We start from the raw sequence: 16974 nt of genomic DNA, 5'->3' as shown, positions 1-16974 counted from the left end.
ATGTCCTTCTCGAAAACATAATTTCTATCTGGAAATCAACTACGCTGATCAAAATGGCTATCTTAAAATTTTGGTTGGATGTGTTTGGGGAAAAAGTGAGCGTGAGAGGGGGGTTAGTTGCCCTCAAATCACATTCGACTATTAAAAAGGGCACTATACCTTTGAATTTCCAATTGAATGAGCCCTTTTTCAAGTTTCCATGACAAAGATGTCAATAAAAACTTATATGCCCCAGGGCATAACTTATAACCCTTGCCATGAAGACTGAGGGGGGATGTCCTGCTCAAATGTATAATTTCCTCAACTTTAAACTGCGTGGAACAAAATGGCTATCTCAAAATTTTGATTGGATGTGTTTTGGGAAATGTTGGGCGTGGAAAGGGTGTTAGTTGCCTTCCAATCAGTTTCGACTATTAAAAAGGGCACTAGCCATTTTAATTTCCAATCGAATGAGCCCTTTTTGAAGTTTCTACGACAACGCGCTCAATAAAAACCTTATATGCCCCACAGGGAATAACTTACCATCCTTGTCCTGAGGGCTGTGGGAAGGTTTTCATCCTCAAAGACCTAATTTCCAGAACTTTCAACTACGTTGAACAAAATGGCTATATTGAAATTTTGATTTGATGTGTTTGGGGAAAGGTGGGCATGAGAGGGGGGTTAGTTGCCCTCCAATCATTTTTGAATATTAAAAAGAGCACTAGCCCTTTGAATTTCCAATTGAATGAGCCTTTATTTAAGTTTCTACGACAACGCTTTCTATAAAAACCTTATATGCCCCTAGGGCATAATTTACAACCCTTGCCCTGAGGGCTGTGGGGGACTGTCCTCCTCAAAAACATAATTTCTATTTGGAAATCAACTACGCTGAACAAAATGGCTATTTCAAAATTTTGATTGGATGTGTTTTGGGAAATGGTGGGAGTGGAAGGGGGGTTAATTGCCTTCCATTCACTTTCGACTATTAAAAAGGGCACAAGCTACTCCGATTTCCAATTGAATGAGCCTTTTTCGAAGTTTCTACGACAACTTCTTCGATACGAAGTGCCCAGGTCTAAAGTGAAAATAAATAAATAATACATTGTGCCAGCATCGTTCTTATATTCCCCCAGGGCATAACTTAAAACCATTGCCCTGAGGGTTGTGGGGGCGTGACCTCCTCGAAAACATATTTTCTATCTGGGAATCAACTACGCTGAACAAAGTGGCTATCTCAAAATTTTGATTGGATGTTTCTCGGGAAATGTTGGGCGTGGAAGGGATGTTAGTTGCCTTTCAATCACTTTCGAATATTAAAAAGCGCAAGCCACTTGAATTTCCAATTGAATGAGCCCATTTCAAAGTTTCTACCACAATTTCTTCGATACAAAGTGCCCTGATCTAAAAGAAGAAAATAATAAATAATACATTGTGCCAACATCGTTCTTATATGCCCCCAGGGCATAACTTAAAACCCTTGCCTTGAGGGTTGTGGTGAAGTGACCTCCTCAAAAACACATTTTCTATCTGAAAACCAACTACGCTGAACAAAATGGCTATCTAAAAATTTTGATTGGATGTGTTTGGGGGAATGATGGGCGTGGGTGGGGGGGGGGGGCTAGTTGCCCTCCAATCACTTTTGACTATTAAAAAGGGCACAAGCCACTCCAATTTCCAATCGAATGAGCTCTTTTTGAAGTTTCTACGACAACTCCTTCGATAAGAAGTGCCCTGGTCTAAAACCAAGAAATAAAGAATAATAATACATTGTGAAAAAACAACCAGAATGGTGAGCGTGGAAGGAGTATTAGTTGCCTTCCAATCACTTTTAACTATTAAGAAGGGCACCAGCCTTTTGAATTTCCAATCGAATGAGCCCTTTTTGTAGTTTCTACAACAATGCGTTCTATAAAAACCTTATGTGCCCCTAGGGCATAAATTACAACCCTTGCCCTGATGGCTATGGGGGGTTGTCATCCTCAAAGACCTAATTTCCAGAAATTAAAACTACGTTGAATAAAATGGCTATCTTAAAATTTTGATTGGATGTGTTTGGGGAAAAGCTGGACGTTAAAGGGGGGTTAGTTGCCCTCCAATCAGTTTCGACTATCAAAAAGGGCACTGGACCTTTGAATTTCCAATCGAATGAGCCTTTTTTGAAGTTTCTACGACAAGGCCTTCTATAAGAACATTACAAGCCCCCGGGGCATAACTTACAACACTTGCCCTGAGGGCTGTGGGGGAGTGTCCTCCTCAAAAACATAATTTCCATCTGGAAATCAACTACGCTGAACAAAATGCTTTAAAAATTTTGATTAGATGTGTTTCTGGAAATGATGGGCTTGGAAGGGGTATTAGTCGCCTTCCAATCACTTTCGACTATTAAAAAGGACACAAGCCACTCTAATTTCCAATTGAATGAGCCCTTTTCGAAGTTTCTACGACAACTTCTTCGATACAAAGTGCCCTGCTCCAAAGGAAAAAAAAATAATAAATAATAAATTGTGCGAACATCGTTCTTATATGCCCCCAGGGCTTAACTTAAAACCCTTGCTCAAAGAGTTGTGGGGGAGTATCCTCCTCAAAAATATATTTTCTATCCGGAAATCAACTACGCTGAACAAAATGGCCATCTCAAAATTTTGATTGGATGTGTTTAGGGGAATGATGGGCATGGGAGGGGGGGCTATTTGCCCTCCAATCACTTTTAACTATTAAAAAGGGCACTAGCCACTCCAATTTCAAATCGAATGAGCCCTTTTCGAAGTTTCTACGACAACTCCTTCGATACGAAGTGCCCTGGTATGGAAAAACAAAAACAAAAAATAAATAATACATTGTGCCAACATCGTTCTTTGCTTAGGCAGTGCGATTGCGCTGCCTATGAAAACGAAGACTGGCAGGATCAATATAATATACTATGGTATATAGGAGTGCCGTTATTGATATTAGACGTAAAGATCACCATCTAGTAGTGTCAAAGGTTAATTTAAAGCTGAAATATCGGAAGGGTAATTACCTCCCGGGAAGTTATGATGTTGGTAGACATCAGGATGAGAATTTGAGAGAAACCTTCCAGGGACAGTTGAATACTAAACTCCAGAGTTTAAAATTCGATAATTTGGAAGATGGTTGGAATAATTTTAGAAAAATAATTTTTAAAGTTGCTGAAGGTGTCTTACGGTAGAAAGCTAGAACTGCAGCTAAGAATATTAGTGAAAAAGCTTTACGTTTAATAGAAAGGAGAACGGACTTGTACAAGAATTATCTGAGTGATAGATCATATGAAAACAAAAGGAATGTAAAGAAAGTGGAGAAAGCATTAAAATATGAACTAAGGAGCTGTGAAGTGGAAGTCATGGATAAAATTGCCGAGGATCTGGGAGATACAGCTAGTCGGCATAATAGTAAAATATTGTACTGGCATGTTAACAAATTGAGAGGGAGTAGTCAATTCGGACTTGACCTAGTTAAAGATAGGAATGGGGCGGCAATTAGCGATAAGGAAAAAACTAAAGAGAGATGTGCGGAAAATTTTGAGAATTGACCTGACTGAAATAGAGTTACATGGACGGATATAGAGGAAAATGAATCTGTGTGTGATACCTTTAATGTGAATGAATTTTTGTTTTGTGAGGAAGAATTAGCGACAGTACTAAAAGAATTAAAAAATAATAAGGCTCCATGTGCTCATAGGGTGATAAATGAGTTTCTTAAATACGGTGGCTCTGAGTTTAGAAATAAGTTACTGAAGATTATGAATATGATTTTTGAAAAAGGAGAACTACCTAACAATTTTATATAGTAAATTACTTAGTAATATGATACTTTTTAGACTGAGAGATGCCGTAGACAATGTTTTAAGAGAAGAGCAGTACGGTTTTAGAAAAGGTAGAGGATGTGTTGACCAAATTTTCACTCTTAGGCTAATAATTGAGAAGTGCCTGAGTTTTAAAACACCTTTAGTCCTCAGTTTTATAGATTATTAGCAAGCGTTCAATTCTGTTGATAACAGAGCTTTAGTAAAGGTTTTTAACCTTGTATGGTATACCAGACAAATAAATTCTAGTGATAAGTGCTATGTACGAGAATAACACTGCTGCGGTTAAGGTAGGAAATGAGGTTAGCAGCTGGTCTTTTTATTAAATCAGGAGTTAAGCAGGGTTATGTTCTATCTCCATTTATATGGATTATTTTGATGGACTTAGTCTTAAGGAGCACAGGAAAGGCAATGGGAGAACACGGAATCAAATGGGGAGGAAAAACTTTCCTGGACTTAGGTTATGCTGATGATTTAAGCATCCTAGATGAAAGTGTGAGCAAAATGAATGAACTTGTATAAGTTTTGTGCATACAGGGTCCTAGAATAAGTTTGAAAATTAATGTTAAGAAGACTAAGTAACTTAGGCTAGAAATAAGTGAAGATGATAAGGTGACGCTGGGTAATGAAAAGATTGATCAGGTGGGCAGCTTCACTTACCTTGGTAGTATTAATAGTAAAGATGGTGGGAGCAGTGAAGATGTTAGAAGGAGAATAGCCAAGTCTCAGGGTGTTTTTTCACAGCTAAAAAACGTTTGGAAGAATAGGAAGATAAGTCTGCAAACCAAGATTAGAATATTAGAATCTAAAGTGATGACAGTGGTTACATGACAGATGGCTCTTAAGCATGGGTGCTCCGAAAAGCGGATGAAGATTTTCTAGATATTTTCCAGAGAAATTGCTTAAGGATTGTTCTGGGTTCCCGGCTAACTGACCGTATTTCAAACAATAGGCTATACGAAAATGTGGTTCAATACCGCTCTCTAGGGCTATAATGAAAGAAAGGTTGAGGTGGCTTGGGCAAGTTGTGCGGATGAAGGATGACAGATTGCCGAAGATTGTTCTTTTCGGCCAACCGTCTTTGACTAAACGGAAAGCAAGTCGTCCTCGTCTGGGGTGGGAGGACGTCATAAAGAAAGATTTAAAGGAAATGAGAACTTCGTGGGCGAGTGTAAAAAAGGGAGGCTTTGAAAAGATTGGATGGAGGAGGAGTGTGCGTAGCTGTGCTGGCCTCCGGCGGCTTGGTACTGCGGTGAATTGTTAGTAGTAGTAGTAGTAGAGAACCCCACCGTAGAGGTTTTAAGCTCTATTCTTGAAAATGTGGAATTTTTGTATTTTTTTTCCAGAAGAAACATCTTCGATGCACGTTTATTTGTTTTGTTTTTTCCCAGGGGTGATTGTATCAAAGCGAAAGTCCAAGATAATTGGGAGGAAGCTCATTCAAACGTAAATTTAACGCTCTTTTTTAAGTGACCATACAGATTCAGCAAGGGGAAAGTCTTGTTTTCTGCCATTTTAGGGCACCAAACTACGACTTTACCCCGAAGAGGACGATACCCCGAAGAGGACGAATTTTCAATCAATATAAAATTCTGAGAAGCTAATTGATTTAAAGGTATCAATAACTATATTTTAGGCTTCCTAGTTGCAAAAGAAGTAATGCCACATGGTGGCAGTACTGGATTAAACCAAGTGTATTCACTTTATTTGTAATGAAATTAGGCTACGTTTGGTGATCTGTAATTGTGTATCAGCCATAATGAGGGAGGGGGTGAGTCATTGTTTAGTTTGGGATAGTGTAGGAATTAATTAAAATGTTTTTCTATATAGCTAAAATGTTACATTCCCATATCTATCAGTACAAAGGTGGAAAAGGCATGGCAGGTCATCATCAGCCCTGCCAGAAAATTTCTTTGGGGAAGCAAATACTGCTAGAAACTTAGTTTTCAGCAATATCAAATAGTAATATTTTTCCTTTTCTATTTATATGAAGTACTTCAATGTATTTAAGCAAATGCGTGTAATGCACTTATCGATAAGAAAATACTATTGTAGAGGTTGTGATGGCTTCAGTTATATAGAAGATCCAAAGCGTCACAGAATTTCCATCTATACAAACAATAGTACTCTTTTTCATCCAACCGAAATTCTTTAGTAGTAATACGAGTACTAAAAACGACTTTTTACTAAAATTAGTATTCATCACCAATTTTTTACGTATATTCAAATTTTATTCAAAATCGAAATTGCCAATTCAACCATAGGACGGTACTAATCAACGTACAATTATCGATTCACAAATTTTAAAAGCAATTAACTAGGGATTTAAGGGACCGGTACCCCAAATTATATCTTGGTTAGGCCTGCGGATGATTTGAAAAACAATCAGAAATTAAATAAAAAAGAGCTTTTCAACTGAAAGCAAGGAACAGATTTAAAACCTATTTGAACAGATTATCCTTTATATGAAGGAGGCTGTCTCCTCCTTAGCTCCTTACTATTTACTGTGAAGTTTGGCCTTTTTTCCAATTTTTTGCGAAAACTTGCATTTGGAAAAAAAAAAATTTCAAAGCACTAAAAACTTTTGTTTAATGAGGAAGGCGTTCAGAAGGGGGCAGTCCCCCTTATGCACAGAGTAATTTATATTTGTTTTAAGTTTTAAACTTGCTTCTTACTTTACTTGAAAAACCTTTTCTATTTGTTTAATTACATTTCATGAAACTGTAAAGTTTTATGGATACAACACTTTTGGTAACGCAAAGAAAACGTTCAATATTTCAATGATCTCTGTTTGGATTTTGATGGACAATCAAACAGTTCGTAGTAACGAACTGTAAGTATGGAGTGATCGGCTCAATAGTAACCAAAACTCTAAAAAACAGAATTTTGATACCAATACATATATCAAAATAATTTAACTATTATCCTGGTTCCAAATATATAAGTTTCATTAAGCTTAGTCTTACTCATCAAAAGCTACGAACCTGAAAAACTTTTTTCTGATTTTCGAAAAAAGGCGGAAAGACCCCCTTGGTCATAGAATTTTATTGAAAATCACATCATCAGAATCAGCATATTAAAGAACTCTAGTGCAGAGGTTCTAAGCTCATATCTGCAAAAATGTGGAATTTTGTAATTTTTACCAGAAGAAAGATCACGGATGCGTGTTTATTTTATTTTTTTCCCCAGGGGTGATAGTATCGACCCAGTGGGCCTAGAACGTCAAGAGAGGGTTCATTCTAACGGTAATGAAAATTTCTAGCGTCTTTTTAAGTGACTAAAATGATTGGAGAGCAGCTAGACCCCCTCCCACACCACTTTCTCCCCAAATCATCCGATCGAAATTTCCTGAAATCTATTTTGCTCAGCATACTTGAAAGGCCCAATAACTATGTCTTAGGAGATAAAATGACCATCTATAGCCCCCGGGGTTAGGTTTTCAAGTCATGAAATTTTCCCAGTGTTTTATTTGTTATTACGAAGTATGCTTACATTTTATGGGTCTGGAGGGGAGGACGAATTCTCTGCTGGGAGGATTTTGCATGGGGAGAATTTTTCCTGGAGAGGGAAGTTTCCACGGTTTGAACTTTTCATGGGAAATTTAACATTGGGTGAATTTGCCAGAATTCCTATAGGATATTTCTTTATATGTGTCGCTTTTTCTTTACCGATTCAATTTAAAGCGTGGAGATGTTAAGGGTAATTGTCCAGTGTAAATTTTTGCCAGGATTGAATTGTCCAGAGAATATTTCTGCGGGGCGGGGGGGTTTTTCCTTGGTTGTGGAGCCATGTATGCTCGCGTTGTTTAAAAAACTATTGGAAATTAAATAAAACAAAACAATTTTTTCAGCTGAAAGTAAGGAGCAACATTAAAACCTAAAACGAACAAAAATTATTAAGTATTTGAGTCTCCTCAACACCTCGCTCTTTGCGCTAAAGTTTAAATTTTTTCCCAAATCTGTAAAAAAAACTCCTGAAACAAAAGGATCGTTTAATTAGAACAATAAATCATTTTTTTCAACGTGCTGAGAAACTGTAGCGTGAAGAGCGAGGTGTCGAGGAGGGGGGCAATCCCTACCATATACATAATAATTTCTATATGTTTTAAGTTTTAACGTTGCTCCTTATTTTCCGTTGAAAAAGCTTCTTTTTTTTTATTTAAGGAAGCTTACAGACAGAAATGTTTCTAAAGGCAATAGACAAGTATGTCAATTAAAGTAAAAATATATAAAAATGAAAAAAGTAAGTAATTACAAAAATAAACAAAACAATAGCCTACTTACAAAAACTAAGATACAAACTCCTAGCATTCAGTTCTGTTGAGCAATGCCGAAGCGTTGGACGGATATCAAACAGTTCGTGGTAAAGAACTGTAAGTAAGGAGCGAACCGGCTCAATAGTAACCGAAACTATAAAAAATGTAATTTTCATACCAATTAATATATCAAAAGAATCGATTTATTATGCTGATTTCCAAAATACAAATTTCATTAAGTTTAGTCCGCTAAAGTTTTTTTTAGTGCTCTCAAAAAAGTGTCTTATTGTTCTAATAAAACGGCCCTTGTGTGTCAGGAGTCATTATTTAAGAATTGGAACAAAATTCAAATTTTAGCGTAAAGAGCGAGGTGTTGAGGAGGGGGCAACCCCTTTTACATGCGTAATAATGATTAACAAATTAACTCCTTGAACTCTATGATTAACTCCTTACGGTTATATACATTATTCCATACATGAAGGGGGATGCCTCCTCCTCAACACCTCGCTCTTTACGCTAAAGTCTTTAGTACTTTTGAAAAAAGACTCTCATTGTTCCAATTAAACGAGCATAGTGTTTCAGAAGTCGTTCTTAAAGAATTGGGGGCAAATTTAAACTTTAGTGTAAAAAGCGAGGTATTGAGGAGACAACCCCTCTCATATACGGAATAATTTCTGTTCGTTTTAAGTTTTAATGTTGCTCCTTACTTTTAGTTGAAAAACTTTTTTTTATTTAATTTTTTAACAATGTTGACTTTGAACTTAGTTATCAAACACATAAATACTTAATACCTTTAGACTCAGTCTTTATAAAAAGTAACGCATTATCTAAGTAGTTTGTTCAAAGTAAAGCATTAAAACTAAGATTAAGAAAATCAAATAAAAATTTTTAATTCAATATTTTTAACTTCATTTTGAATACCAAAAACCAATATATTTGACACTTTTATACTTCATAACTGCAGGGAAACATTTCTGACTGTAGTGGTTTCATATGTCAGTTCATAGGTACTCTTGCAATGCAAGCAAAAGTTGACGGCATATTTTTACCAAAATTGCCCCTTATTAAGTTGTTTTCCTTGTGTTTTCTATAATTATACGAGCTTTCTTGTGTACAAATAACTGCACTAATTACTAATAAACAAATACATATTTAGGATTCAAAGGGCTATTGCCCTTTTTAATAGTCGAAAGTGGTTGTGGGCAACTTACCCCCCTCTCACGCCCACCTTTTCCCCAAACACATCCAATGAAAATTTTGAGATAACCATTTTGCTCAACGTAGTTGAAAGCTCTAGAAATTAGATCTTTGAGGATGACGACCCCCCTCAGAGCTCTCAGGTCAAGGCTTATAAGTTAAGCCCTGGGGGCATATAAGATCTTTATTGGAAGATTTGTCGTAGAAACTTGAAAAAGGGCTCATTCGATTGGAAATTCAAAGGGCAAGTGCCCTTTTTAATAGTCAAAAGTGACTGGACGGCAACTAACCCCCCTCTCACGCGCACCTTTTCCCCAAAAATATACAATCAACATTTTGAGATAGCCATTTTGTTCAACGTAGTTGAAAGTTTTGGAAATTAGTTCTTTGAGGACGACAACCCCCCCTTCCCCACAGTCAGGGAGTTCTGAGGCTCATTTTATTGGGAGGTGATATTCGTAAATTTTACCAAATCGTTACCTGATTTATGCCGAATTTTCAAATCAAGAATTTTGCTAAATTTCGGCAAATTTTGCAAAATTTCTGCCGAAATTTTCGCCTTCGACGAAAATTTTACCGAATTCCACAAAAGTTGGGGGGAGCTCCCCTCCCCTCCTTTGGGACACCCCTGCCCAAAGCCCTCAGGGCAACGGGTTGTAAGTTATGCCATAGGGGCATATAAGGTTTTTTTTAGAAAGCGTTGTCGTAAAAATTTCAAAAGGGCTCATTCGATTGGAAATTAAAATGGCTAGTGCTCTTTTTAGTAGTCGAAAGTAATTGGAGGGCAACTAACCCCTCTCTCACGCCCACCATTTCCCCAAACACATACAATCAAAATTAGTTGAAAGCTCTGGAAATTAGATCTTTGAGGATGACAACCCTCCTCAGAGCTCTCAGATCAAGGTTTATAAGTTATGCCCTGGGGGAATATAAGGTCTTTATTGGAAGATTTGTCATAGAAACTTGAAAAAGGGCTCATTCAATTGGAAATTCAAAGGGCTAGTGCCCATTTTAATAGTCGAAAGCGATTGAAGGACAACTAACCTCTCTCTCACGCCCACCATTTCCCCAAACACATCCAATCAACATTTGGAGATATTCATTTTGTTCAACGTAATTGAAAGTTCTGAGATTAGGTCTTTAAATATGACAACCCCTCCCCCCCCAAAAAAAACCCTCAGGGCATGGTTTGTAAGTTGTTCCCTGGGGGCATATAAGGTTCTTACAGAAAATTTTGTTGTAGAACCTTCAAAAAGGGCTCATTTGATTGAAAATTGAAAGGTCTAGTGCCCTTTCTAATAGTCGAAAGTGAATCGAAAGCAACTAACCCGCCTCTGAAGCCCACCATTTCCCCAAACACATTCAACCAAAGTTTTGAGATTGAAATTTTGTTCAACGTAGTTGAATTTTCTGGAAAGTACGTATTTGAGGATGACAAACCCCCCAGAGCCCCCGGGGCAAAGGTCGTAAGTTATGCCCTGGGGGCATGTTAGGGCATTTACCACGTCCAATCAATATTTTGAGATAGCCATTTTATTCAACATAGTTGAAGGTTCTGAAAATTAGGTTTTTGAGAACGACAACCCCCCCCCCCCTCGCAGCCTTCAAGACAAGCGTTGTTAGTTATGCCCTAAGGGGCATATAAGGTTTTTTTTTATAGAAAATGTTGGTGTAGAAACTTCAAAAAAGGCTCATTCAATTGGAAATTGCAGGAGCTAGTGCCATTTTTAATAGGCTAGTCGAAACTGATTGAAGGGCAACTAATCCCCAGCATTTCCCCAAGCCCATCCAATCAAAATTTTTAGATAGCCATTTTTTTCAACGCAGTTGAAAGTTCTGAATCTTACGTCTTTGAGGATGATAAGCCCCCCACACCCCTCAGGGCAAGGGAAACTTCGAATGGCTAGTGCCCTTTTTAATAGTCAAAAGTGATTGGAGGAAAACTAACACCCCTCCCACGCCCATTATTTCCCCAAACGCATCCAATAAAAATTTTGAGATAGCCATTTTGTTCAACGTAGTTGAAAAGTCCGGAAATTATGTATTTGAGGATGAGACTCCTCCCACAGCCCTGGGGGCAAAAAATTAAATAAGTTATGCCCTGGGGGCATATAAGGTTTTATAGAACGGGTTGTCGTAGAAACTTCAAAAAGGGCTCATTCGATTGGAAATTGAAAGGGCTATTGCCTTATTTAATTTTCAAAAGTGATTCGAGGGCAACTAACACCCCTCTCACGCCCACCAATTCGCCAAACACATCCAATCAAAATTTTGAGATAGAAATTTTGTTCAACGTAGTTGAAAGTTCTGAAAATTAGGTCTTTGCCAGCATTGTCGTAGAAACTTGAAAAGGGGCTCATTCAATAGGGAATTGAGAGGGCTAGTGCATTTATTAATAGCCAAACCGATCGGAGGGTGAATCCCCGCCAGCCCATAATTTCCCAAAACACTTCCGATGAACATTTTGATATAGCCATTTTGTTGAAGTAGTTGAAGGGTCAGGAAATCATGTTTTTGAGTATGACAACCCCCCCTAGCCCTCAGGGCTATGGCTGTAAGCTATGCCCTGGGGGCATATAATGTCAAATAGAAAGTATTATCGTAAAAACTTCAAAAAGGACTCTTTCGATTGGAAATTGAGAGAGCTATTGCCCTTTTTAATAGTCGAAAGTAATCGGAGGGAGAATCCCTACACCCACCATTTCCCCAAACATTATCGATCAATATTTTGATATGGCCATTTTGTTCAATGTAGTTGAAAGGTTTGGAAAGTATGTCTTTGAGGATGACAAACCTCGCTCCATTGCCTTGAGGAAAAGGGTCTTAAGTTATGCCCTCGGAGCATATAAGGCTTTTATAGCAATTTTTGTCGTACAAGCTTCAAAAAGGGCTCATTCGATTGGAAATTGAGAGAACTATTGCCCTTTTTAATAGTCGAAAGTAATCGGAGGGAGAATGCCTACACCCGCAATTTCCCCAAACATTTCCGATCAATATTTTGATATGGCCTTTTTGTTCAACGTAATTGAAAGGTTTGGAAATTATGTCTTTGAGGATGACAACCCTCCCGCCCCATGGCCCTCAGGAAAAGGGTCTTAAGTTATGCCCTTGGGGCATATAAGGCTTTTATAGCAAGTTTTGTCGTAGAAGCTTCGGAAAGGGCTCATTCGATTGGAAATTGAGAGGACTAGTGCCTTTTTTATTAGTCGAGAGTGATCAGAGGGTAAATGCCCCCCTCTACGCCTATCATTTCCTTAAACACTTCCAATCAAAATTCCGATATAACCAATTTGTTAAGCCTGTCAGAAAGGTCTAAAAATTATGTCTTTGAGGATAACAAGTCCCCTAGCCCTCAGTGCAAGGGTTGTCACTTATGCCCTGGGGATATATAGGGTTTTTATAGAAAGTGTGATCATATAAACTCCGAAGGGTGCTGATTGGATTGTTAATCAGACGCTCTAGTGCTCTTTTCAAGATTCAAAGTGATCAGAGTGCAATTACCCCCTCCCCTCTACACACACGTCATATTATCCCAAAATGCATCTAATAGAAAATTTGATATAGCTATTCTATTCAAAATAGTCTAAATATCATATAACAAGGCTTTTGGGGTTGAAAAAACCCCAGAGATTAGGGGCAAGGATTATAGTTATGCCCAGGAGGTATTTAAAGTTTTATGGAAGGGATGGTTGTTTAACTTCAGAAAAGGCTCAGTTTTTCTCCCTGAAAAAGGCTATGTCAATATAAAACGAACAAAAATTAACCAGAAATTTTTTTTTGCACAAAATAAGTTTTTTTTTTAAGTAAAGAACCCCATTAAACCAAAAATGAAAAAAATAGAATCAAATAATCTACCAAGCATAAAACTACCACAAATCAGTATCACTAAATAAATGAAACCCAAAACAAACAGAAATTAAAACAAGTTAAACTCAAAACGAGCAGAAATTAATCTGAGTAGGGTTCTAAACCCTATGTTTTCTAAAAGCCAGAATATAATTTGTATTTTACTGAAGAAATTATTTTAAATATTTTCAGTTTTATAACTTTAAAAAATCAAAAATTAATCAAGATTCTAAGGAATAAATAGCAGCATATTTATATTAAATTGACAACGTATATTTTTTTCAGTAAAGGACAAATTATATTATGGCTTTTAGAAAGCATAGGGTTTAGAACCCTACTCAGATTAATTTCTGCTCGTTTTGAGTTTGACGTATTTTAATTTCTGTTTATTTTGAGTTTCATTTATTTATTGATACTGATGTGTGGTAGTTGTATGCTCGGTAGATTATTTGATTCTATTTTTGTTCATCTTTGGTTTAATGGAGTTCTTTACTTTTTTTTAAAAACTTATTTCGTGCAAAAAGTCCTTTTAATTAATTATTGAGAAAGATTGGCAATTATGACTTACTTTCCTAAAAAGATGAACGACATTCAGGTGAGCCTTACAAAGAACGTTGAGGGGAGTGTCGAATTAAATCAATACACGTTATTTGCATAGGGGTTGTCAAATGGACAGAACTCACAAATGTTTACGTATATTTATTTGGAACTTTCAGGAAATCATAAGGGGAAGTTACAGTCGATTTTGAACTGGCCAGAAGACACTATGTGGATGCTTTTAGTACTACTTCTACGGTTACTGTAATTAATGACACTACCCATTAAGCTTTAAAATTCAATATTGCTTCAAACTATATTATAAGGCACTTAATGTATGCTGGTTGCCAGTAAGACATCTCAGCAATATCCCAAGAACCACTGAGGCTATTAAGTTGAAGCTTTCGGGGCTACTACTATTCCTACTTCTCCTACCAGAATTTATTTAAATTAAAGGAGTTTAAGTGTGTCCAGGTAGTCAAAGAGCATAGATATAATTTTTGGGAATGGTATTAAGTTTTATTTTTCAGGTCAACTAGAGGAGGTATAAAACGTAATTAAACAATGCTATTAATACTACTACTAGTAATACTAATACTTATACTACTACTATGACTATTATTACAAATAAGTCTAAGGGTATGAAGGTAAAATTTGCGGAGAATTTTGAGGAGGGAAGGTGAACCTGAATCACAACACAACGTCTGTATGCAGGTTGTCATATCAGCAATATCTTAGGAACAGTTGGGTGTGTTAAGTTGAAACTTACAAGGCCTGTTGCGGGGGTTTTGAAGAAAAGACATTATTTGCATCCTAATTCTACTGCATTTAATTATACTACTGCTACTACGATTATTACCACTGCTACTACTACTAAAGCTGAAGTTAGTACTATTAATTATGCTACTACTACTGCTACTACTACTTCTATTACTATTGGTACTACTACTACTGCTACTAAAGCTTAGGGTATTAAGGATAAATTTTTTTGAAGATATTGAAACTGTACTGAACTAAATTGAAACACATCATGCTCACACAGGTTGTCAATAGGATAAATCAGCAATGCTTCAGGAACGGTTGATGGTATTAAGTGCAAACTTTCAGTGTGTGTTAAAGGGGATGTCGAGGGAAACCAAAGATGCTATACGTATGCTTCTACTAATGCTGCCACTGCTACAGCGCAAGCTAAGGGTATGAAGGTGAAGACCTCAAGGAATTAATAGGCAAATGTTGAACTAAATGAAAACGAACTATGAGCATGTACTCTTTGTTTTACTAATATGCATACTTTAGAAGAAACTGTTCTTAAAAACCAGTATCAAAATGGCTTAGTCTCGTTTTTCTTTTAGAGTTAGCAATTCCTTTTTTAGATGGATCAATGTCCATTTGTAGTGAGTCTGGATCCCACTCTTAACTAATGTACACTATTATCAATGGAAAACAAATCCCCAAGGGGAGCCCTTGAGAGAATTTCTTTTTATCTTAACACAAAAGGTAAAAGCTGAAACAAATCGGTAAATATGGTTGTTGAATCAGCTGGACCTGATTAGTGGACTTCAAAGTTAGATCAGCAGCAAATTGTGTAATATTGTGAAGTAGTAGCAATTCAAGTTACAATTAGCCTCAATTAATTACAAATCGTGCAAACATTTAATTTAAGTAGAGTAAGCAATATTTTTTACAATATATCTTCACACCGATAATTTCCCTTCCCCAAAACTGGCGGAAAGTGCTGTGCAAATAGCCCCAATTCAATGTTTTTAGGCATTTTCATTTCTAGGGTACTGTGAAACACGATTAATTCTAATATTCTTGAAAAACAGCGCTTCAAATGCTTTGTTGAGTTATACTTGTAAAAACGGAGACGGTTAGAAAGAAAGGGGATCAATAAGTTTAAAGCAATGCCCCAGCTGTGTAACAAAACCAAGATGAGAAAAATACAAAGAAATATCCGTCTCTTCTTCTATGAATAATATCCAAAGCGATTATTTTCCAGAAACCCTTGAAGCAGTTGCAAATAAAAATTAATTTAACTAAACTATGTTTAGAAATATCTGTAATAATTGGCGAGACCAAGCACTTGCGAAACTTTTTTGCTCATGTTTCACGGGTGATGGAAAGCCTGGAGGGGGGGGGGCAAGCCGGGAAAAAGTTGTTATAAATAGCAAACAATATGAAAACTATAAGAACCGTACAATTTCAAGATTTTATGAGAGGAGGGTAGGACTTACAAGTTCCCCTTTACATGTCTCTGGGCCACACATTATGGGATCCCCAAGGTATAGGATTTTAGCGAAACTAGTTATTTTTAAGAAATTCAAACCTTTCTTGGAAACTGATGCTGCTCAAATGGAGATTATATTTTATATATAGAACTGATTTTGGATACTGGAGCCATACTGGTACATTTTTGTCCTCCAATCATACCGTTTGAGAATGAACACAGCTCTTTTTGTACTCTTTTTAATAGCTAAAGAATATTAAGTGCCACTCTATGGAAGAATGCTTAAAAGATTGTGAAATACTAAAGATGTTGCTATTTTTCAATGACTATTTGAAAATCTTTGTTCTATTTCATTGTAGCCGTTTAAACGTTGTGTACCACAAAATGATATACTACAGTAATATGCAACGATCCGACCTCTGGTGCTAGGTTAAAATGGGGTCTATATATAAAATTTAACTTAATATCGGCTCGATTCAATCCTTCATGCCTCGCTGTGTAACAAGAGCATTATAGTATTTTTGTTATTTGATGTTGAAAGTTGAACACAGTCTAATTCCCTTATTGTCTAAGCTTTGAAATACAGATACTCGAGACAGTAACATCACTGGTGCAAGTTCATGGGGATATTACTTTTTTGTGTGTGCCCCATATCCATCTTGTTCAATTAAGCAGACATTTTAATTTTCGCCCCCCAATCTAACAAACATTGGATTTTCGAAATCAGCGTACAAATTAAGATCTGTTTAGTATTCATCATGTCTCCCAGTTTTAATTTTACAATTTTGATTAGAATAGGACGGGGTTAGAACAAAAGTATAAAAGTGACCATACAACTAGTAACCTAGAACTTCAACTTTTTTAATTTCATTTACAGTATATATTACTCTTCCTCTAGCAGTGCTTCTAGTAGTAGAGGAGCGCTGAGCGACAATCAGAATAAGGATTAGGATGAGAAGTCTTAGAGGAAAACGATGATATTTCTGTTTATTTGATTTTACTTGACACTCTGTCAAGTCACATTAACTGGCTGGAGCCAACCAAATTTCTAAATTCTGAAACAAAATGGGTGTTTTTATACATATATTAAGTTTTTGAGAAGAAAATATCGTC

General features: G+C 36.7%; 1 protein-coding gene across 1 annotated transcript in view; it reads right to left on the bottom strand.

The window, feature by feature from the left end:
• Nucleotides 1-16974, bottom strand: part of LOC148948592 (acetylcholine receptor subunit alpha-like 1) — a 202996-nt gene that overhangs the window by 56730 nt on the left and 129292 nt on the right. The gene's annotated exons all lie outside the window — the stretch shown is intronic.

This window comes from Artemia sp. Qi Xiang Cuo, chromosome 9 (assembly GCF_049724085.1).
Source record: "Artemia sp. Qi Xiang Cuo chromosome 9, ASM4972408v1, whole genome shotgun sequence".
In the NCBI taxonomy this organism is placed as follows: Eukaryota; Metazoa; Arthropoda; class Branchiopoda; order Anostraca; family Artemiidae; genus Artemia; species Artemia sp. Qi Xiang Cuo.
Note: the sequence above shows the minus strand (reverse complement) of the source record. Positions and strands in the feature narration are given on the sequence as shown.